The sequence below is a fragment of the Lagopus muta genome, chromosome 5, assembly GCF_023343835.1.
Source record: "Lagopus muta isolate bLagMut1 chromosome 5, bLagMut1 primary, whole genome shotgun sequence".
Taxonomy (NCBI): domain Eukaryota; kingdom Metazoa; phylum Chordata; class Aves; order Galliformes; family Phasianidae; genus Lagopus; species Lagopus muta.
Genome location: NC_064437.1, coordinates 44,905,432 through 44,930,533, shown reverse-complemented (window position 1 = coordinate 44,930,533; position 25,102 = coordinate 44,905,432). Strand labels below are relative to the sequence as shown.

Below are 25,102 nucleotides of genomic sequence, written 5' to 3'. Positions count from 1 at the left end.
TTGAGTTTTTTAAAATTTATTAGGGCTGCGAAAAAAATGTGTCTGTTTATTTTCCACGGCCATGAAATTAATGACTTGGTGAGTTGTGCTTGTGCAATTTTATGACTGCCATGTCATTTGTCATAATTTGGGTGCTGTTTGATATGGATTTATGAATATTTCCTCCCCCCAACATGATTTATGGGTGTTGGTCATACGTGAATTAGACTGTCACCTTTAGTATGAAAAAGTACAAATGACAGATTATATATATATGTGTGTGTGTGTGTGTATATATATATATAAAGCAACAACAGTGCTCAAGTCTGTAGTGCAGGAAAGCAGAGTTCACAATCCTCTCCTCTGTTTCTTCATTGGAAGCTTTTGTTTAGAGTTGACAATTAAATGTTTGAACTTGAGTCAAGCATATGGGAATATTGAGAGGGCTTGAATGTATCTGAATTCATCTGAATTTCACCTGTGAAACTCAGTTTGAGTCATCCTTTCCTTGTACTGTGCATTGAAAAATCAGTATATGCACTATTTGCCAAAGGACCGACTGATTTACTGTATAGGAGCAAACTGGCCTAGCAGATTTGCTATCTTGCTTCCAGTAGTGGCTAACTCTGAGAGAAGCTTCCATGGAAAGTGAAAATAATTTCACATGACCTGTTCAGTTGTGTAGCATTGTATAGCTATAGGAGTGAAGTTGAAAGACACAGCAAACCATCCAGATTTCTGCAACAATAATAGTATCCCAGCTTTAGATCCAACATACTAACTTTTATACTGTTATCACTTCCACCAAAACATAAGTATATGCCATTTGTTTTATAAGATGCAGCTATGGGTTGAAACAGTTTAGGTTCACTACAGTTGCTCCTGGATTCCAGCAACCTGACTGTAAGCACATTACTGAGGCACCTGATACCCAATTGCCCAAGGCTCTGCTGCTGATGCTGGAAAGTGATACGCACCTCCAACATGCAGGTCAGCTTGTGTGTCCCTGTCTGTTGGCTGTGGGATCAGTCTAAACCAGTACCCCTTCCTCAGCTCCCCACCTTGCATGGCACCAAAGCATTGCTGGTCATCTTTCATGCTTGCTAGCAAATGTTTCCTTTACAGGGGATATGATTAGCTCAATCTACAGTTTGTAGGCAACCATGTATGGTAGCTCATCTGCTGGGGTCCAGACAACACTAGTGGGAGGCTGATAGTTCTTAGCAAATATCTCTGCACTTCTGAGGAAAGGATGGATTGCTTTCAATCACAGTGAGCTGCCAGTGCAGTCTTTGCTGTTCTGGGTAGCACCTATTACTGTCAAGGATAATTGATCTCTTCTCTTCTATAGGTGGTCAAGCCAGAACCTGAGTTAGCAAACAAGAGCCAAATCTGCTTTGTGATGGCAGCTAAATTCTTTGTGGTGGTGATTTGTGGCTTCACAGAACTGAAGTTTCTCGCAAAAATAAGCCAGGATCGCCTATACTTAATTCAGGAGTGAGGGGCAGTGATCTCAGCTGAATCATCAAGAAACTTTTACAGCTACTGGAGAAAATTCCACTCGTCAACTGTGGTATGTTGATATATCTCAAATATTTCTTGGGGCAATGAGACTTTCTTCGAAATCTGGTAGCATGTCTAAGCAATCGATTCCCAGGCTCCTGAGTTACTTCTGTTATGCAAAAGTGGATGATTGTTATCTGTCAGTTCTAACAATAAATATGTATGTATAACAATAATTTTGGGCTGATCTGCAGTTGACATGAATTATTTTTTTTCAGAATTCAGAAAATGGAACAAAATTCTGTTTCAGTTAAATAAAACTCATTTCTTTAATGAAAACATAATGATCTTCCTGTAATGTGCATAAAGATGTATTTCTTACTTGAAAAATATTTCCAAACAATTCCTTCTTTTGAATTTTTTAGAAGTCTTTTTTTTTTTTTAATTACCAAATATGAATTATTTCAGTCATTTTCCAAACATCTTAGATTTTTTTCCTTTAGGGAAATGAGTGATTAAAAAAGAAATGATTTTTTGTTTCACCTTTTCGTTTTACTAGATCTGCATTTGTCGCTGTAATCTTCTTGGTCGAAATATTGAGCACAGATTAGGTCTCCTAGTTCTTCCAGTTTTTCACATACTGGATGGACTGACTTGCAAGTCTTGCTTTGTGTTTTTTCAGATTTTTTAATTGGTTAATCAAATGTGAGAGCCTTTTCTGTAAAAACAATTATACTAGGCTTAGGGGTGGAGAAAGGGAAAAATATCTGCTGTTGGGTAAGAGTTGTGTTCTCACTGAGCTGACATCAAAGCTGTTTGACTGTATATGGCATTTAAAAGGCCAGCCTGCTCATACCGTTACCATAAAGAAATCTGCCAGGAAGGCAGGTGTCTAACTATACAGGCAATCAGATTACAGAGCAAAGTAATCATGATTTCCAATTGTGAGCGTAGTTTGCCACATTAGCAAGTGTACTTTGGAAGAGAAGGACAAGTAATCAGAGAAAGATAAGGACAAGGGTGGGGATCATTTGAGACTGTACCATTCCAACAAGCTAGTAAATTTTACGTGGATTTTATTAAAGGATTTCATTTCCTTTACATAAAAAAAAAAGAAGAAGTAAAAGACATCTGAAAATGAGAAAATCCTTGAATTTGCTTTCGTTTGTTTTTAAGAGTTACTGAAACATAACAATTTGTTTCTTGGAAGTCACCGTTTGTACATACGTGTCTACAGCTCTGAGCAAGTCACAGCTGCAGAGTTTCTTTAAGGCATGCATGCTTGGCTTTGACATGCTGAGATTTATGGTGAGATTTAACTTCTTGTACCAATGGTGATGTTTCCTGAATGGTTTTCATCCAGATGGTCTCTGAGAGGATAAGGTTTAACAAGATTTATTCACTGAGAATGGGCAATGTGAATTAAAATTACAAGGAGTACTGTATATATACCACTTCTTTCCCATTCACTGCCTCACGAAATGTAGAAAATACTCCCTCTGCATTCCCTCAAAAAATGTTAAATGCAGTTTCTTCTTTCAGTGTATAATTCCACTCTGAACAACATCAGGACCCTGGAAAACAAATGCTATTGGTCTTTGTTGAGTTGGAGGAAAGAGTACCCTCCATCCATGCCACTTTACCAGAGGTTTCCACCTTATTAGCAGAGGCAGGATGTGCGGACAAGTGCCAGTTTATCAACTGTCACAGTTTGTTGGCTGTTTTCAGTTAAATTAATGTACTGGCTGTGAGCTGTATTGATGAGGGTTGGGCCATATTGTTTTCCAGTGGCTCTGTTTCAGCTGGTGAGGGACAGCTGCAGACAGCTGGGAAAGGTAACTCCTTAAACCGGTTCCACTAAATCCAGCATGACCTTTTTGATTCAGCTCCAAGTCATCAGTCTTTGAAAGCTTAGGACTAACAGCAATGTTTAGGGTCCCAAGGCTGTTACTTCAATGAGCTGTGGGCTCTGTTACAGTCAGTCGAGGACCAGTGGTTTCTGCAAGCTGAGAATCTAAGCTTCATAATCCTTGTTGTGATTGTTGAACTTAGATTTTCTGGAAAATGAGAGTTGTTATCCAAATGAAAAGGCTGATGTATAAGTTACCTTGTAGGTTTTTTATAAGGTTGTTCATACTCGGTGAAACCATTAAGTTTATGCAGGACTGCTACAAGTGAGTATCATCAAAGAAAACTTTAAGGCATTGCTCCCATGCTTGAAGTTAAATGCTTTGTAAGCATTTTGACGGTCTGAGTCAGAAGATTTGTCATTTTCAGGAGTGGTCTTCTAAAACTATGATTAATGAAGTCACTATGCCATTTCTGTCACTACAGACTTTTTCAAGTGCTGCTTGCAAAATAAGTTAGTTGGTTTTACTATTTAAATTTACCAAAATTTACCCATTTGTTGTCTACCTCACTTGCAGGCTGGGTATTTTTTTGTTGTTGTTTTTTTTTTCCAGATCTCTGAAGAATCAAATGTGTCTCAGCTACTAATAACTTGGTTACTTCAGCAGCATCAACACATTTTGATGTGAATGGCTTTGAATCAGACTAAAACTCCAGTGAAAGAAGGCAAAAAGTTTGCCCTAGAGGACCATCTAAAAAATACACAGCCACAAGCATATTGCTTTTAGGAATTTGAGCAATGTTCAAAATGTTTTTTGGTTTTTGCTCTATCTCATACTATTCAGAGAAATAGCTCTCATGCATTGGCTCCTGCCAGTTGAATTCTAACACAAGATTTTAATAATCAGTGACTAGTTTTGGGTCTTTCTGTTCTTGAATTGCTAACTTATAATCTTTTTATTTTCAAAATGTGACTACTCAGCATTTCATAATATCATCTGCACTTTATATTGTCAAAGTTTAATTAGCCTTAAGCATAGGTACTGAAAATCACCAATTGCTTTTGAAAACAGGCTGTGTGATCAATGCCTTCTTAGGACAACGAAAACTAACAAGTGAAAAGACTTTCTGATTGTTCTTCATGGTTAAGAATGGACAGTCTGAATAAGATGTACAAGGGTTAATCATAGTAATGAAATAGGCCTCGTTGTGTTGTTGCAAGTTAAAAATATGTCTCTTACTGCAGGGCTTGCATTAATAATGTTTGAGAGGAGTAGCATCAACGTACTGTAATAGACTTTTATTAATAGACTAGCACAGTCATCAGTCTCTGGGTCGGTGTGATGACTGAGTACAGTGAATATGAGCATCTTGACAAGCAAGTAACAAAATCTATCAATTTCAGCATGAAGATGCTGTGATAATTATGTTTACAGTGGTAATAAAATATGGGTAAATAAAGTGTTGAAATCCATGGAAATTTTAGGGTCCACAGTGAATATCCTAAGAAAAATTTAACGAGGATCACCATGAATTTATCTAGCTGCATGGACTGAAATAATTATTTTCTCAAACCATCTTGCTATTTTTAGAAAAAAAAAAAAAAAAGTGTTTTTAATCTAGTATTTTTCAGTGGTTAACTCACTTCAAGGCTAAGGGCCTAGGCTGCACTCCTTGCTTGCTGTCACCATTTATATATGGATATTTGGTGCCCTTCCTTTGATAGTGCTGATCGCCTCAGAACAGCAGCACAGTGGCATTTTACAATTTCAGTGCTAACAGTACCAGTCACATTTTCATTCCAGTACTGGCCTTACAAAGAATAGGGCATGTTCTGCTCCCTTTTAAGCTTTTCTGTGTGGGTGGTTGACTCCATTTATTTCAGTGGAATTACTCTAAGCTTATGGTAAAAGGAAAAACAAACTTCCTGGTCTAGTGGCTTGTGGTGTCAATGAGTCAAAGTATCCTAGCCTGAGAAACGATCTGTCATGTGATTGCTGGAAAGAAAAAAGCTCTGATTTTTTTCTGTCCTAGGGCCATGCCCTTGGCAGGACAAAGAAGCCTTATGTAGTGGGAATATATTGCATTTACATCAAGTTTCAATCTCTTTACAATGGCAGGTTAATCTACACTTTCACGTAAGGAAGAACAGTCTGTTCTGAATCACCAATCTATATCACACTAAGAAACATCTAAATTATTATTATTTTTTTTTCCCCCAGAAAATTAGTAACTTAACTTCCTGAAAAAAGTGTTAGTTTGACAGTCCATGATACTGATGTCTTTGTGCTAATCCATGGCACAACCCAGTTTAGGCAGCAGCAGAGAAGGCCTCTCCTGCCAACATGCCTCCACCCTGGCCGGTAGTGGAGGAGAGGTAACTCTGCTTCCCATGCTTCATTTAATTCTTGGCTCTGTCTGCTGAGAATGGCAACGGAGTTGCCAGTTGTGGCATGCACATTTATTGCTGGGAACTGAGCCAGAACCACCAATCCATTTTGCATAGACACTGAGCAGCAATGGTAAATACTTCTTGTTCATTACTAACCCAAGCCGGATTTGAACTGAAGGCTTGGAGGTGAAAGAGTCTGTCTCCCATTCCTTAATCCCCTTAACATTTCAGTCTGCCTCATAAAATTTTTTAAAAACAAATGTAAACCTTGTATATGAAATGAAAACCGGGAGAGAAAAGAAAATCTAGAGTGAAGTCTTAAGTCTGTTTTCTTCTTCAGCAAGCCTCTTTGTAGTAGTGGCCCTGGAAAATTGTTCTCTGATTATTCTCTTGAGAGATTACTCTAATTTTTTTACTGCTGTAGATGACTATATGATCAATTGTCATCAGTCAGTGCTTGATGATGGGTCATTACTTACTAGTGCATACTTAGGGGAAAAACACATGCGACTTCCATTAGGAGGCAGAGTGCACCTACATCAAATATGAAGCGTACAGTAAGTTCTCATTAATAACATTTCAGGACTGCCCTCCTAAAGTTCCTAGCACAGAAGCTGCCTTTACAGTGGAAGAATTGAAACTAAGAAAGATTTGCTGCGTAGAGTCAAGAAAATGAGTTTCACCATAAGTAAAATTTCAATTTTTACCAGTGCATTTCAGGAACCGAAATTATATTCAGAAAGAAAGCTCATTCTGTTCTGTCCCTTGCTTCAGCACCCCCTAGCTTCAGATAGCTTTTGCATTTTAATTCATTTAATTAAGTTTATTTTCAGCCAGAAAAATTGATCCCTTGTTGGTCCATTTCAAAGTTAAAAATGAATGTATAGCACCATAGAAAATGATGCTTATCGTGGACAATGTAGTGATCAGGAAGTCTGGATGTCTTCAAAAATGCAGAGAATGATGTTAGTGAAATTTTTAATTTTATTTTTTAAACATCTTAGCAGAAATTCAAATCAAACAGATGTTCAACTGAATAAACTATTGAGAATTGAAGAATGTAAAACAAGCACAGCCCTATGTTGAATGGCTTCCTGAATGAATTCTTCTAGGATAGCCTCTTTCCAATAAAGGTGAAGATCATTTTTGTCTAGATTGCATGGATTTATGTTTGAGCTTTCAAAATGATATCTGGAAGACCAAAAGGAATAAGGTTAGAAAGAGGTGAAACTGGACAATGCAATCCCTCTCACTGTAAGTGAAGATCAGGTTCGCGACCATTTGAAGAATATGAACATCCAGAATTCCTGATGAGATGCATCCCAGAGTCTACAGGGCATTGGCTGATGTAGTTACCAAGCCACTCTGGATGAAATTTGAAAAGTCTCAGCAGACAGCTGAAGTCCCTGTGGACTGGAAAAAAGGCAATGTTGCACCCATTTTTAAGAAGACTGAATAAAATGATCTAGGGACCTGTTAGCCTCATCTCAGTACAGGGAAGATCATGGAGCAGATCCTCCTGGAAGCTATGGTAAGTCATGTGGAAGAGAAGGAGGTGGTATGAGACAACCAGCATGGCTTCACTAATGGCAAGTCCTGCCTGATTTAGTCCACGCCTAGTCCAACCTAGTGGACTTCTATGATGGTATAACTGCATCAATGGATGAAGGAAGAGCCACTGATGTCATCTGTCTGGACTTCGGTAAGGCCTTTGACAGAGTCCCCTACAACATCCTCCTTAAATTTGAAAGGTATGGATTTGGTGGGTGGACTGTTCAATGGACAAGGAACTATCTGCAAGATGGTGCCCAGAGAACGGCAGTCAATGGGTCAGTGTCTGGGCAGAGACCAGTGACAAGTAGTGTCCCTCAGGGGTCATTAATAGGACTGATGCTCTTTAACATCTTCATCGACATTGGGATTGAGTGCCCTCCTCAGAAAATTTGCAGATGACACCAAACTTGCAGTTGACACATCTGAGGAATGGGATGCCATCCTGAGAGACCTAGACAAGCTTGAGAACTTCATAAGGTTCAATAAAGGCAAGTACAAGGTCTTGCACCTGGGTCATAGCAACCCCCACTATCAATACAGGATAAGAGATGAAGGGATAGAACATATCCTGCCAAAAAGGACTTGGGGGTACTGATGGACGGCAAGCTGCATGTGAGTTTAGCAATGTACCCTTATAGCTGAGAAAGCAAACCATATTCTGGGTCAGATCAAAAGAAGCATGGCTTGCAGGGTAAGAGAGGTGATCCTGCCCCTATACTCTGCAATGGTGAGACCTCACGTGGAGTACTGTGTCCAGATGTGGCGTCCTCAGTACAGAAGTGACATAGACCTGTGGGAGTGCATCCGGAGGAGGGCCACAAAAATAATCCAAGGGATGGAACGCCTCCCCTACAGAACAGGCTGAGAGAGCTGGGGCTGAGAGCTGAAAGCCTGGAAGAGGCTCTGGGGAGATCTGATAGCTGCCTTTCAGTATCTAAAGAGGGCCTATAAGAAAGGAGAGGACAGACTCTTTAGCGGGATGTGTTGTGATAGGACAAGGAGAAATGTTTTCAAACTAAAAGAAGGGAGATTTAGATTGGATAGAAGAAAAATGTTTTTTATTATAAGGGTGGTGAGGCGCTGGAATAAGTTGCCCAGACTGGCGGTGGTGTGTGGTGTTGAAGTAGTTATAGCAGGGAGCAATTAGCTGAGCCCTTCAGTTGTCCTCATGTATGCAGACAGGATCAAGCTTCTTTGCAGAGAAGGCTGCTGTTCACAAGCTTTAATCTATCTATCCTGGTTGACATGTTGTTAAGTTGTGACATTCTAAGTCCTCACCCAAAATTCTGTAGGCAGTAGCGCTCTCAGCATGTAAGCTAGCTCATCTAAACTGCATGGAGTATGTTTCCACCTCTAGATTACAGTGGAAGTTATTGCAGTGAATCACAACTCCAAACAATTTGCTTGGAGCACTTATCAGCTAAGCCTTGGCCTGCTTCCTGATCACAAATTGACCTTGGATGGTTACTCATAATAAACTACAAGACCGGAATGTACTCTCTGGACATGTTTTGGGAAAGGATCTCTTTGGGACAGATCATGGTCTCTACACCTTCCAGCTTAACATACTATGCTCACTCATGTATTTTTCTTAAGCTGTATGGTTATAGGAGAATTTTGTAGAAGATGATTGAGCCACAATCTAATTGAAATGCTTGAAGAGCTCAGTACCTTTATGTTTATTATAAAATGGTAGGTAAAAGCCCTTTGCAAGTTGTTCAGTTTGAAGTTGTTTAAGGCTACGTGGATGACAAATGGGGTTAGCAAGGATTCCTAAGATGGTTGGAGAGCTGACTTTCACTGAAAGTCAATAGGATTGACACTCTTTTCTGTTCTAGTCACTACATTGATTCTTTAAACAGTGAAGTGTGTTCGTAAATTTCACTCTTAGTATTCATGAAAATCTTTAGCTGGTCTGCCTTCACTATTTACTAACATAACCCCCCATTGCCCAGTTATGACAAAAGCAACACTGAAGTGTTACCGATGTGTATACCCCTCCATCACCATCTAGTGACTCCAGAACTCCAGTATCAAACCATTGCTCTATTCCCATTGGAAAACAAGATGTTTTCCTTCGGCAATAGCTTAAAATTCAGTTCAGTGCAGATGTTGCTCTCATGAAATGAACTCACCTTAGAGCAATGGTTGCAAAGCCTTTTAGGAGAAAGCTTTGTAATATGGCTCTTGTACTAATAGTTTAGATTTGTAATTCAAGGTGCAAAACTGCCAAAGCACATAAAAAATAATGTGAAGATCTTGTTATAGATATTTTGTTACAGTAAGAATCAAGCCTAGTTATGTGTGTCTGTGTCTGTTTTAAGACTGTCAGAGTCTTTGAGCATCTTTTCTAGTCCTAATAAAATAGCTGAGAATGAAATGAGCATACTTAAATTATAGAATGATTCAGGGCATCATGTTGTTAATAATGTAGAGACATGAGATATAAAAGCTTTTACTCAAGCATACCCTAAAGCAAATTTAAGTAGAGCACACAGCTATGATGCTGATTGTTTTCACAGGTGTTGGCACCATATGAATTAAATGAAGAAAAAAAATGGTGAAACATTTATGACTCATTAGAATTATGTGGTTTTCTATCCTGTCCTAACAACTGAAAAAAGGTGTAATTTACATTTGCAGCCAAATGGCGTGAAGTAACATTATACTTTACCGACATGAAAAGAAGAGACTTCCAGATGACTACTATTCTGAACTTCTTTAGTTTTTAAATCCTGGATTTTCAGTTTTTCATGTGGACTTTTGAGAGCTAAAATTATTGCCTCATATAAAAAAAGAAAAAAAAAAACAATAAAAAAAAGGAATATGGTAACTTTGAATCTATCGAACATGTGGTTTCAAGGAGCTAAGTACTGTTCACTACATATAGCACCTTTACAATCAGAGTATTTCTCTTTTTCAACAAAGAATACACTTAATAGATCCAAAGAGAGCCACATCTGTGTTTTTTTAATAAAAAAACTCTGCATCCTCCTTTTCTTCTCTCCTTTTCAGAGTTTTTTTGTTTTGTTTTGTTTTGTTTTTTTCCTATCCGAATTGTTTTGTTGTAGATTTTAAATATTTACATAAAGGAGGTATCCTGACAGGCTGATCTATAGCAGGAAAGCAACAAATAAACAAACCATGTCTACAGTATTTTAGATTCTGGTTTCCTGAGCTGCTAAGTGTTTATTTTTCCTATTGTTAAAACCTGCATTGAAATACATTCAAAATGGAGTTCACATGGCAGCTTTCATGCGTCTAATGTTTTAGCAAAGCCATAATGCAAGCCTCAGCTTCCCATACGCTGCATACTTGGCTACGAAAGAAAGCAGTTATTTATCAGAGTCTCTGTGCTGTAGATGAGTCTTCAGAAAAAGAACATGTCATACTTTGCAACTGAGACTTCTTTGCAAACACCTAATAAACCAGGAAAAGAAAGTTTTACTGGGCTTCGTGAGCACATTTTTCTCCTCTCACTAGAGCACCAAACCCAGTTTGTAATCCTACATTCATTTATTTCATCCTCCCCTGAAATTTCTCATAGCACAAACTCAGTCAGTTCTGGCTGGCTCATTTGCATCTCATGGCCTGCAGTATCTCTTTAGGAGGTGAACTATTAAAAATACATTAGCCTGGTGTGGATGGTAATGGGCCAAATGCTGCTGGTTTTGAAGGCAATCTGGGAAGCCTCATGCTCTCTCTGACTTGATAGCTGAGCAAGTAAGTTTGTTTTCACTGCCCTTGGACTTTAAAAGTTTTAGCAGCAGATGTAGGTGAGATGATCGTTCTTCCTAAAATCTGGATTGAGAAAAGCACTTTTCTTCCTTTCCAAGCTTGCACTAATCTTTAATGTTACCCTTATTTCTGTTTTGCCAGAACTATGTCCTGCTAGCATCCAAAAATGTTACATATAACTTTGGCTTGCTTACAGAAGATGATCCAACCACTAACATTTGCCTTCTGTAGCTGAATGCTGAAAGAAAAAATAATCCACATTTGAAATGTGAGACTTTGCTGCTGTCAGTTTCTGGAGCTGATTATTAGGGCCGTGATTTTTATCTACTCACTTGTACAGTAATTAAAAGCAATTCCCTCATCAGTTATCGTTCTACGAAGCCAGCTTTTAAGTAATGCTTGATGTATGGTTTATTAACCTAAGCCCACGTTGAAGGAAAGGTGACATAGTTTAAAAAGTAAGAATGAATACATCTGCTTGGAATCAAAGAACTGAATGCAAAATAGATACTTACTGTTAAACTAGCAAAATGACAATGTGAATTTAATTGGCAGAGTTGGAGTAATCACCTGGCTTGGGCTGGGTATGTACCTTCATTCTGTCTGCTCCCTTTTGTGTCTTTTGTACGCGGATTATTTTCTGTGGATTTATCCCATCATGATGGGTAGTTGATTAAAGACTTAAGCAGGAAATCAAGGAATCGTTTAGCATGCGGAAGAGGAAGAGCTGTTCAGCTGCCTGACAATGTCAGCTCTGAAACTGGGATGTTAAATGTTACCTGAGTACTGGGCCTGTAGCCACTAATGCTGTAACTGGGGACATCTGTATTGTGGGAAAGAGATGTCAAATAATAGGTAATTAAAGGACATGATGTTTATCTGTGATGATTCTTCTAGGTGGATGCTGGAGTTTTACCATTAGGCTGAAAGTCAGCCAAACTATGAATCTGTCACACCGGACATTTCTTGACCACTGAGAACAGTGTGGAAATGCCCCAGAGCCAAGGTATGGTTAGGATGTTCAGTACTTTTTAATACATTGCATGTGTACAGGACTGGCAAAGTCCTCTAAGGAAATACTGCTGAGAGCGTGATCTTGTGAAAATGCTCAAAGTTGAGAAAAACGGGCGTTTTGAGAAGGTGGTGGTGGTGTGTGGAGCAGGCATTACAAGTCTGCAGAGAATCTGAAGCTGATGGTGCTGGAGGAAGGGGACAAACATCTCTGGTGTTAATATGCAGACTGGAGGATTCACTGATGTATGAAGAACAGGGAGATGAGGCTGAAAGTTACCACCAACTTTTCTCTTTCAGATAGAGCAATTTAAGGATGTCCAACAGAACAGCGTGGTGTGTGACAGACAGTAAAGCAATTTGCAACTGATGGCCCTTCAGAGAGTGAGGAGCAAGCACCACAAAAGCTTGTGCCTTCTCCCAGCCCCTCTAGGAAGTGAGTGAAGAACTGCATGGATTTTGTTTTAAGTGGAACTAAATGATAATCCCAGGAGATTTAAGAGCTGAGATCATGCAGTGGATACATATTTCACACCTGGGGATAGAGACATGCCTGAGATGAGCCAGGAAATGTATCTGCAGGCCAGGCAAGAACACCCAGTTGCAGTCATACACGGAACAGTGCAAGCTGTGAAAAGAATATAGTGATTGACAAGAAATGCCTCATGAAATTCCAGTCCAGCTCTGTGAAAAGGTCAGAACAGAGTGGTTCATTTCTAATGAAAGAAAGTTTATGGCCACAGTAGATTACTAATCCAGTTTCTGGAAGATGCACAGGCAAGAACAGTGATCAGAAAACTGAAGGCACAGGCTTTGAGTTATAACATGCTTTACTCCCTGGGAGCAAGTGAGAAGGTCCTCATACCCCTTGTTTAGGAATTTGAATATTTTAGGGCAATTTAAAACTCAAGTCCAAGATTTACGTCCCTGAAAATACAGAGCATAGACAGATGGCATTGGTATTAGAGTCAGCTGAAAAAACTGTGATAGTGTTAGACAAGAAGGGGAGTTGGCTTGGTTATTTTGAACCTCATAAATGCTAAATACTCCCGTGCTTCAGACAGTGACATGTGCTTGGATACAGGTCTTGGAGTCTAGGGACAGCATGTCTGCTGATGTCTGGAGCAAACATTATTGATATCTTTTTTTTTTTTTTTTTTTTACAGCTATTAGGAAATGAAGCAACCACCGACAGCCTGAGCCTCAGAGGCTACTGTAGATACCATAATAACCCTAAAGTTATTAGGAGAGGTAACAGCACAGAAGAAGTCATTGAGTGCAGGACATGAGATGGGTAGAACAAGCAGGAACAGTGAAACTTAAGGCACCGTGCAGTGACTGGAATCAAATGTAGCAGCAGGCAATTAAAGTCTGTTAGACTAATGCAGCCAAGACAAGAAGAATGTGAAGTGTGTGATCAACACAGAAGATCAACACAAGTGATCCTCTGAAAGGCCCTCAATAATAAAGGAAATCAGGGAAATTAAACAGTGTGGGGAGAACTTGTTTGCTTCAGCACTGGTATCCAAAGTTGTTTTTTCCTAGTACAGCGAAGCCTGCCTGGCATCTGTTTGCCACCCTGGTGGAGTGTCAGTCTGCCTTAGGTCCTGCGTCATACCTGCTATTTCCATGCAGATGTCTTGGATACCTTAGGGCCTCTCAAATGGCACTGGGCATCAAGCGTGGGCAGAGGAATCCTATCCTTTGCTTCTGTAACATTGCTCTTGAAGGGCCACAACAGCTTGGTAATGGCTGCAGCCAAGAGCGGCAGCAGTGAGCAAGTTGGAGAAATACTGAAATGGGTAAGTCTGTGTAATAATTATCTTCAGCTTGGGCTTTTTAAGGCCAGCTGTGGGCCCAGCCCTGCAGCTTCCTGCTTTGGCCAAGAATGAATTGCTTGTGGGGAGCTGTAATTCCCAGAGCAGATGGGAGCTGTCAGGTTCACAGTCAGAGATGATGGAAAGGGATACAATGTGTAACAGCTCCCTCTGGGCAGGAGAGATTGGGGGGAGACAGGTGGGTCTCTCCAGCCCAGGAGAGGATATCACAGATAAAGATGCTTTAGGAAGATGCTTTAACAGGCAATCAGGTGTCTATGTAAAATACCCAGAGGAGAAAGTAATTAAAAGAACTGTATTTGATTCAAAAAAAAAAAAAAAAAAAAAAAAAAAAGACTTGAAGAAGACTGAGTCTGAGAATGAACTTAATCACCAGGGTGCCCTTGAAGTTTATCAGACCACCTAGAGGTGCAATATCCTAGACAAGTAAGAAGTTCTGAGAAATACCCTTCATCTAATCTTTTTTTTATTATTTTTCCCTACATTAGAAAGATTGAAGTGTTTTGGTTTGGTTGGAAAACTGAACTAGTTTGCCAGAGGGAAAGTGGAGGAAACTAGAATATTTTCCCAAAGAGAAGGTAAGGCCCCACCACACCTTGCAACATCAAATCTTTAATCATGTACCTGCCTGTATAACAGCAGCAGTATTCAGTGTTTCTGTAACATTATTCATGCAAGAATTTCAAAGCACTTCATAAGCACTAATTAATCAAACCTCACAAACACTCAGCAAGCAGCAACTTTGCCCACCAATGAAGTGTAATCACTTCTAAAATGGAACACGATGGCAGTTTGATATCACATAACATGATGCAACAGGTCAAGGCAAGTAGAGCAGGAGCAACTGAGGGCACCTGGGAAGTACCCATTCTTAAAAAGTTTTGCAGATACAGTGCCTCTGTTACCTTAGATATACTTTGTTGGAGCTATTAGGTAGAACTTTTCTTGTGAAAAAGCACTTTTCGTGTTACACCCACAAGAACAATTTGAAATATTTTTTTTTTAAATTCCTAGTGGAGTTCCTAATGCTAAAGGCAAATATCTGCACTTTGCAGGGACAATCCATCAGAATGTTTTCACTGTAGGTCATTGTAGGCCCTGGTGTTTCCACCTCACTAGTCAGTGGCACCTGCAGTACTAGACATCATGAAATAAAATATTCTTGTGTGGCTCTTGACCTCCAAGCTCTCCCAGCTGAGGTTCCTTGGACAAAGATGAAAGCTTTGTCAGCTATTGCAGGCACTAGCTTCAGTTCTGCTAAATTTTGAGAGACCTACTGGCCCTGTTGCTTTTAGTACTTTACCTCCTGAATGTGTTTCATAATACTGTGATCCCCAGCCACAAACCCTGGTCCAGTGCAGATGTCATAAGGTCTAAATTAAGGACTTCTTTAGGCTCAGTTAAAGCCATTAAGCATTCCAGTTGACTCCAATGAGAGAAAGACTGGGCCAACCTACTTTCTTTATAATTCCACCAATCTAATCTTGAGGGGTGGATTCAGATGTGTATCTGTTGCTAACACGCTGAGCACATATATTCCCGATTAAACATATTCTGATCAGCCTTGAGCTTTCCCTGTCTATAGGTAAAATATCCATGTAGTTCAGGTCTCCTGTCCCATCACTCAGTATCTCCTTTGGAAGTAAATGGGACATGATTTTATTTGTTGACGTCTCACAATAAAACTTTATTCTCCTTGTGTAAAACAATGTGCAAACCATTAAGTAGAATAATGAAATGCTGGAAGTTAAAACAATAAGCTTGGATGATTTAAAACTTGCTACATTTTAAAAGTGCAATATGTTTGCAAGAATGAATTGGTCTTTGGGGCTGAATAAATAGTACAGTTATCCAACCCCTTTTGGAAAGAGCTAGTAATACCTAGGAACATAATTTAAACCAGTGTTTTAATTAGTTGGTCATTTCACATTACTAGAGTTTTGGTCTTGTTTTTTGACTTTATAAATGACCCATATAGTCATCTTCAAATTATACAATGATATGTTTAAAAAAAAAAAGCAAGAAACTGGATGAGAATCTTTCTTTTTTTGCAGAACAGTTAAGAGTAAATTATTTAGATGGATTATGTGGTACATTGTCCATTAATAAGTTTTTGCAAACTTATTTAAAACCTAAGAAGTTCCTTAAACCACATCTTCAGGATATCATAATTCTCCCTGACTTCACTCCCTGGACAGGAAAGAAACACTGTATTTTAAGTTCAAAATTCATTTCACTGTACATCTAATTGATAAATATTGGGCATTACTGTGAAAGGAAAAGGTGCTTTGTTCCTGCTTATGGTAGAAACTGTAGAAGTAAAAACTCTATAATAGCAATTCAAATTCTTGCAAGACTCAGAAGCTAAGAGGACTAGAGCTTTCCTTGGGAATTTTCTTGTCTGTAGCTTAGGGTTTGAAAATTGTCCTGACTTTCACGCTGGGCTAACCTCATAACAGGCCAATATTGAGACGGAAATCTGAGCTGTCTTAAGGCTGCTCTTAGTTGTCACTACCTTCATAAAGTCCCCAAAAAATCATTTCCATTTCTGGGGATCTGGGAGAATTGTTCCCAACATCAGTTTTCTTAGAAGTTTGCGGGTAGTGGTTTAGTAAGCAATATGTTGTAAAGGAAGGCATTCTAAAGTTGCAACATACTTTTTGTTTTTTGGTTTGTTTTTGCTTTTTTTTTTTCCAAATCCAGCATTCTCCTCACAGAGCATGAGGGTACAGTTACTAGGTTAAAATGACTTTTTGCCCATTTCATTCTAGCTGATTACAGTAAAGTAGTCACAGTAGGAGGCCAGTATCTGGACCTGAATTTGAGCTGCATGCAATAGAGAGGATTCCTTAGTTTGATATTAATTAATATCATAATTAGTATCAGCGTATCTTCAAATACAACTGCTGAGTGAAATCACTTCTAGGAATGTTCTAGACTGAATTATGATAGCATATTGTGAAATTTTGGCTAAAGTTGCTGTTGTGTGAGAGGCTTTCTGAATGCATAGATTTTGGCTCTCTAATGAGCCTCTTTTCACCAACCTAAAAATTAAGAAAGTACTTTTTCATATACGGAATTATTCTTTATTCTCCTAGCTCCACAACTTCAATCAAAATCAACACTAATCATAGATTTGCTGTAATGATAATAATAAAAGCTACAAACCTATTGTCTTTATTCACACACATACACTAAACATTAGAAGTTGGGGGTGAAGATTGAAAAATACAATCTTACATGTTGAGGAAGAGTCAGACCTGCTGTCTCCCCTTGAAGTCACCTAGGTGAGGCTTTTTGACAAAATGGAAGCATCAATGAACTACTCTTGATTAAATGCTTGACAGGTTGACACTATCCCCATGAACAGGAAGACTGGGGTTGAAAGAAAATTTTAATACAAACAGAATTTCATTAATACCACAGTTTGCTGCAATGGCGGTCTTTTTTTCCCCTACTGTTATTTTTGCTTAGATGGTGTCATTACCTTTTAAAGGGGAAAGACGCTATGGTTAAGCTTTGTCTCAGAAAAAAATGTCATACTAACAGGGGGGGAGCTTTCAAGTAAAATCAAAAAACAAGCATGGAACTGTTCTCATTCTTCAAGCACAAACTAAACTAGTTTTAATAGGATGGTTCCTTTAAATGCAGACTCTATTTATTGAGCCAATATTTATTGTGCAGAGAGAGTACTGAAATTCATTAAACAGTATAAAATAATCAATATAAACAGTATTGGAATGGTCTTACATCTCCCCAGATCCAAAAATACAGCCTCACTTCACTTTATTTACCTTCTGAGAGCTCTTTTTTCTAATGTGGTAACTGTTAGACTCTATCTGCTCTGCTCAGTGTTAGGGCTGTCATGATGAAAGCGCATAAACAATATAAATAATAGTTGTTGGCACATGAAAGGAACTTGGAGTGGATTGTTCTTTTGGAATCTAACTGTCAGGGCTTTTGTTTGACTTTCTGGGATTTTTTTTTTTCTATTTTTCATGTTCAGTCCAAAAATTCTTATAATCTTAAATTGATTATTTGAAAAGCCATCATCTTTTAATATTTACATTGGAATTGAATATTTATAGCCTGATGCCAGGCAATTCTTATACAATTTAGTAAATATTTATTAAATCAGACTTGTTTTTTAAGACTTACAGTTTTGTAACTACTCTCTAGTGCTAATACTCTTTGAAGCAGAATGTCAGCCTGCACAAGTCAGTTTCTATGTTGTCTTTCCATTCCTCATTTGCAGTGATCCTTTTGGACTTCTTTTCACTGATAAATAGTTAAATAGTCTCATTCAGATCCTTGAAATTATCAGATTATATAACCTCCCATTTCATTCCTCCTACCCATCACCTCTGAAATGTAATATTTGCTTGTGGATTTTTAGCTTCTCATTTGCGATTTGCCTTTAAAACGTTATTTGAACCCACAGCATCTCTCCTTGTGATGCATTTTTAATTCTTCATTTGCAAGCAAGTAAATTGACTCACTGTGAGTTTATGGTAAATATTTTCCTGATACCATTTAATTGTGAATGTTTAATGCACAGCTTGAGATGTTTACCACCTTATTGCAGACTCATTCTAACTCTTTTTTGAAGAGAATAAGTGCTGAAGTACTGACTCATGTACATCTTCTCAGTTTGGAAATCTAAAACTGAGCCATCTAAATCAATGAACATGATACAATGCTATAAACAGCTTACCCAGTCACCAGCAGAGTCAGTAATAGAGCTTGGGCATCTGCTTCACATTTTCTTGTTCTCCTGTTATGCCATTCCTCCCTCCTTAAAGCACCAGTGACAAATAAAGTACAAGTAGATATTTGAGGGGCATGGGGAAGAGAATGTAGAAAACAAGGCAATTCAGAGGGTTTTATCCTTTCTATCCAAGTCAATGGCAGGTGTTCTACAACCTATTACAGCCCTGATAGTGCATTATGTTGCCTCATTCCAGCTCACTTGCTTTCAGACTGGATGACTAAATGTCAGTTCACATAGCAGATATCCAGTCCAAACGATCTGCAGTTGGATGGCAGCAGGTGAACAGAGGAGTGACCTGTACAGGAGCTTACCCTACCACTCCATATATCGAGGGCTGCAGATATTCCAGATCTTGGTAATGGAAAGAAGCAGATGTAAGCTACGAAATATTTTCCTGTGATTTTACAGCTCTTTCATGATTGATTATGAGTCTATACATGATGGAGAAGAGAGCTTTTCAGAATAAATAAGAACAGTTCTGATTATCCATCTTCCCACTTATTGACACAAATGGGCAATAGACAACGTGCTATAAGCAAAAAACGTTTCACTGCATTAGGAGCCATTTCTTTGCTAAAACACCCATGAAATCAGTCTCTTGACATATTCCCCAGCAAGTTAATCTGATTGTGATTGGCTCTGAGTGAAATGGAAATGAGAAAATTCCAATAAGCATGTGAACATACAAACTGATTTTCAACCCATTTTAAACACAGGTTGGCTGAAGACATTACTTGTATAGACGAGTAAGTGAAAGGATGAAGTGCATCTGAATGTAAAAGCCAAAATCAATTTGATTTTAAATGATTTTCAACTGATTTTAAAAAGCAATGGTGTGGAACTTATGTGTAAGGTTAACAGGCTTCAATTTTATTCCCTTCAGACTAAAGCAAGCTTATTTTTTCTCCTTTATTCAATTTGTTATTTTTTTATTCCACCACTGTTTTCAAGAGCCTGTATTGCACTTTACCAGTTTTAGTCAAAATTATTGGACCAACAATGTGAAGTATTTTTATACACAGAACTGAACACCAGATGGGACTCCATGAATATTATATTATTCATGGCCACTGAGTTAGAGACGCCCTAAAACCAAAATATCTAGTTTGCTGTGGTAGTGCCTCAGTGACAACCTTTTTCCTAGCTGCAGGTTTCCTTTGAAAAACCCAGTAGACTGATCAAAATCTGTGAAAATAGCAGGAGTTCTTCCTGCTGATCTCCAAAGCCTGCTGGCCAGGTTGTGGTTGCTATTTACTGAGCAAAATCATTTTGTGATACAGGTTCCATAATGAGTCTGAAGAAATCTGGATTCACTTTTTGTCCTTATTTTCCCTAGTCTTGGCAATCTTGGGTAAAACACTTATTTCCTAAATTACAAAGTGAGATACGTAGATAGATAAATACTTTTGTTGTTTTTTTTTTTTACCTGTCAACTCATACGTTACTGTTTTTGGCTAGATTTCTTTTTATTACATGTGGATGCAGCAGCAGCCTCTGCTGTCCTATTTGAGAAGCAAGTTGTGCTTTCTACAGGACATGGAATATTATGGTGCTAACTAACCTGGAATTCCAGAAATATTTTAATCAGTGATGATGGAATGCAAGATGTTCCATTTCTTCAGACTGGATGGACAGGCACTGACCAGTAAATTCAAATTGTTCTATGGTGTGCTGGAAGGTGTTTCTCAATGTGGGTATGATAATGACCCTGAATTGCAGTCAGACAGGCTTGAATTCTGTGGAAGTTTAAATTCCACAACAGAGCTGCCCAGGATTTAAAGGAAATTTAAATTAGAGCAGCAACAGAGCTTGCTGAAATCTTTGCACAAATATCTGTGATTAAGGATGGTGACAAATGTGTCTCTGCTATTAATTTTAGAATCCCAAATCATAAAGGATTCAAAAACCATAATCCATTTGTCTGGCAGTATTTTAAATGAGGGGTAAACAAGCTAATTTCTGAGCTCCTTTACATCACTGTAAATTGAAGTAAATTTTCTGTAGAAATTAGACTGTATAAATGCTATTTGTATCCTCACTCTGCATTCCAGTCCTTATGGCTTCCCACCACGATTGTATTTATAAAATGGGTTTGTTGCTGATGTTTTCACACTGTGTAATTAAATAGCAGCTTCCTTACTTAATGTAAGAACTCTGAGTCAATTCCCAATATTTGATACAACCCTCATAAAGCATAATTATAAGCCAAATATATAAAAAGAGTTTAAGGATAAGGCTTTCAAAAAGGAGACACATTTAAATGTTGTACTTATTTCCACATTTATATATTATTTTAGTGGAAGTGCTGAAGTTCTCAGCACTTTGAACTGGCCTAGGTACTTGAGGGTCTAAAATCTCAGTTGATGCATATATCCCTTCACTTCCATTTAAACTTTTTTTTTTTTTTTTTTTTTTGTGCCATCTGCAAATTTACTTTCTGTGTCTCTATTAGTGTTGCTTCGAACTACTCATTATTTTTCAAAGCTTCTGTCTGTGCAACAGTAAAAACTTACTGATGCAAATAGGCAATGTGAACTGTGGAACTCATTGCCACAGGATGCCACAAAAGCCAAGATATAATTAGATTTTAAAAGCAATTATCAAGACTTTTGAAGGGTAAGCGTGTCCTTGTAACTGCAAAACAGAAACCTTACAATTCAAAACAAAGGTCTTGATACAGCCTCAGCTCAGGAAGTCTCAAATATCCGAGTTATAGGATACAAAGCAAAGAAAGGAGCCCTCTGTTTTATATAACGTTGAAGCATTGCTTTTGCAGAAGTTTTGGGGTTTGTGTTTTGTATTTCACAGTGAAATTTTGTGGAATGTAGAAAAATCTACAGCAGTGTAATGCTATCACAGTTGTTTTACTAATTTAAACCTACCACATAGACACACTGCGCCATCAAATACAGCTTCTTTCATTTCCAGGAATGTTGATAATATACTCTCTCTGGTATACAAAAGCATTTTGTTTTTTGTTCACATTTTGTACACCAGAGAGTACCCTGCATATCCTGTAAAATAACTGTGGATAGTATAACACATGCTAAAAGAAATGGATCTGTTCACTGGGGCAAATGAGGAAGATTTTGAACTTGACTCCCAGTAGTACATGCATGCACCTACATGCAAATGTGAAATAAAGCAAGAATCCCTAACCTGAGGCCTCCAGACTGACTCCCAAAATACCAGAGTTCAGCCCTGGTCAGTATTCATCTTAATAAGGGATTGAAATCCATGGGAAGACCTAACATCCCAGAATTCTACTCATCCATCTTAAGTTGAGAAGCGTGTTGGGACCAGTGATGATTTTTTTCCCCAAGAGCTAATCTTGTTTATAAAGGATGAGAACATTAAACATTTGCTGCTTTTTATTGCAAAGTAGTAACTTTTTCAGCAGGACAGGAGTTGAGTCACTTTCAGAAGGATTGTGCTACCAACATATTTTGTGTGTTGCTATGTGGTATTGTTTCAAGAAAGCAGAGACTACTGTTATCCATTACTTTCTCTTCTCATGGAGATGGTCTGGATGAGCCCAGCAAGTGACCAGCCTCTTAGCATTGTGCACACTACCGGCAGAAATTGTCCTTGCCAACAACTCACCTTGACAGACACAGCTGTGTATTTTTTTTGTGCGAAGTAGTGCTCATATTAGAAAGAGTTTAACTCTTCATTCTTTGAAAGCATTGACTGAGACCATGGTTAGATGGTTTTGCAGCATGTTGCATGTTATTTCGAGAAAGGTGGAGAACTCGGTTTATTTTATTAATATCTATGCAAAATTTGTATTATCAGAACCAGTACGTGCTTCATGAACCAAAGACTTCCATTGTTCCAGGTAGCTGTGAGAGGAACTGCTGCATGACAGAGAATGTGAATGATGCGATTAAATTGGTAATTTCTCATACTGGATCTTTGAAAGTAAAAATATCCTCAGCCTTTTCAGGCTGACTGCCCCTTGTCCAAGCCGGGGAACACAACCACTGCAGTTAACTCTACCACTCTACTGATAGAGTGCTTTCTACTAGCAATAGCAGCAATAATACATGAGCTGTCTTTGAGCTCACATAATTTCATGGAGAGGGTTGCTTGCACTGTAGGAGGTGAGCACCAGGCTGCCTTCTTGCTTCACCTCTGAGTGCCACTTTCCAGTAGGCGAGCACCTGTGGAGGCCAACGCCAGCTGCAAGTTCCTGGGCAGCCAGCAGCGGTGAGTTCAGTGGCTCTGAGAGGTGGGGAGCAGGGAAAGTTTGGGTGCATAAATAAGCTGAAAAAATCCTCACTGTCAAATGAAATGTTCCTCTGCTTTATCACCATTATTTTTAGTGAGATTTTGCATTATGGTACCTTGAGTTTTAAATTAAATGTCAAATATAATTTGGCACTACAAAGAATGAATTATGTGACTGCCCTCAGAGAAAATCAGAAGGCTTAGCTCTGTGAGTTAAATTGGTATCTGCCTTATACTGAGCTGATGTGGGCTAATTGATTGGGATCTGACAGGGTACCATATTGCAAATTCAGCACAATCTCTCCCATTAAAAAAGAATAGATCTAAGGTACCGTTAGGGAAAAGCAAAAAATCTTCTGAGAAACAGAATGAGAGAGGAAAAGAGTATCTTCAAGGACTGTCTTTTGCACTGATGGTTTAGATTCCCCGGAAGCCCACATTTCTTAAGGGCACAGTACAGACGATAATGTGCCCCAGGTCACTTTGAAAACAGATTTGCATTCAGGTTTCAGATTCTCCTGGCCTACTTTTAAAGAAGAGCAAAATATTTTCTCAGATAGCTGACTAAATCTGTCTCCATGAGAACTCAAATGACAAAGTGCCACTTTAAATCATTACAGGAGGGTAATATATTTTAATCAGCAATTATATGAGGAAGGACAAACCGAATGCTATAGCAAGCGGGTCATTTTATAAATTCAGTACTTGTGGCCCTCTCCCTTTCAGAACACATGATGCTATTTCTTGGAAACATTAGTCTTAAAAAACTATTGTCAAGTAAATAAGCCTTGTGTTTCTCACAGCCTTCATGTCTGTGTAGTCTGGGTTTAATTTTCTGTTAAGTACAGGCAGTGTTGGGGGGGAGGACTAAGTTTGAAGTTCTAATGTAGTCAGGCTGGAATCTGTCACTCAGCTTATTGCATGTTGATGACTCAGTGCAGTTTCAGCTGTAAGCAGACCATGATTTATGGACACCAAGTGAACTCCTGCGGCAAAAACCAGCCATGAGATCAGAGCAGCAATAGGGCCCTTTTTTGGCAGGAGACAGCGCCTGCATTTTTCTCATTCATGCCAAACTGCTTTGCACGGCAATTAGCTCTGTCCTCATTTAGTCTCCAGTCCCAAAGGGTAATGAAAGTCATATATCATCTTCAAGGCTGCTAATTATCCAGCTCAGTTACAGGTAGGCTTTGTAACTGTGAGAAGGGCCTGTCTGCTTGATATTTATTGCTCTTCCAATAAGCAAGCAAAGGAGAAGGGGGGAAAAACTTTCTTGAAAGCTTGCCCATACCCCTTGCCTCAGATCCTTGACATACCTTTTGCAAGTGTGCTAGTCAAAGGGGAAATGTCTTCATCCCACATATCCATTTTTCATGCTGTAACTAAACATTCAGCAAGAACAGAGAGCAAGTGCTTGAAACATGAGAGAACATATATTTGGGGTGAGCTTGTTTCCAGTTGTTTGCTTGTGGAAAGGCAATCCACTGAATACGCCGTCATGAAAACAGGAAGAGCCATAAGAAAGAATGAAAAAATCTGTTCTTGTCTTTTTCTTCTCAGCCCTTCAGTGCACACCAGAGCTACATGTTTAGAAAGCAGTAGGGTTAAAGATCTGTGATAGTTCTCCTGAAGATGTGTTAGCAGAAGCCTAGAACTCCTGGTCTGAACCCTCTCACTGTTAGTCCTGACATAAAATTTATCTCTCTACGCAGAATTTGGGACCTGCCTAACCTTCTGTAACAGACAGGCAATTTGAGCAATCTTTTCCTATTATTAATATAGTGGCTAAACTAATTGTCCAGGTACCTGAGACCCTGTATTGTTGAGAAATGAGCTTCTTCCCAAATGTGGATGTTGTGTACAAAGGCAGCCACCAGGGTAAGCATGTGGAAAGGGGGAGCCGGGGCAGAAGCATTCAGCAAAGCTCAGCAAACAGAGCTTCAGCTGGCACCTGCACCTGGAGGTACTGTGGGCAGGAGGCACGGAGCTGCTACTTGTGTGTGTGCACCACGAGCAGTATGCGACTGTGCTGGTAGAAGATACGCAGACATGCTGAGCAGAGAGAATGCTGCCGGGCGCACAGCTTTCAGGTTGGGAGCTGCAGTGCAGCGTGGTGGGAGTTCTTCCATCCTCACAGCTTTGAACTGCAGTGTGGCATCGGGAGGGGCTCGGTGCAGCTCTAGTGCCTCTAGGCATCTGCTGGGTGCATCCAGGCCTCATCTTCACTTCTATCAGCAC

At 39.0% G+C, this 25,102-nt stretch overlaps 1 long non-coding RNA gene across 1 annotated transcript; it reads left to right on the top strand.

Moving 5' to 3' along the window:
- Positions 1 to 1,358: 1,358 nt before the first annotated feature.
- LOC125693526 (uncharacterized) lies at positions 1,359 to 12,422 on the top strand. The gene is made up of 3 exons (XR_007377136.1): positions 1,359 to 1,552; positions 11,912 to 12,020; positions 12,326 to 12,422. It is a non-coding gene; the product is annotated as an uncharacterized LOC125693526 (long non-coding RNA).
- Positions 12,423 to 25,102: the final 12,680 nt, after the last annotated feature.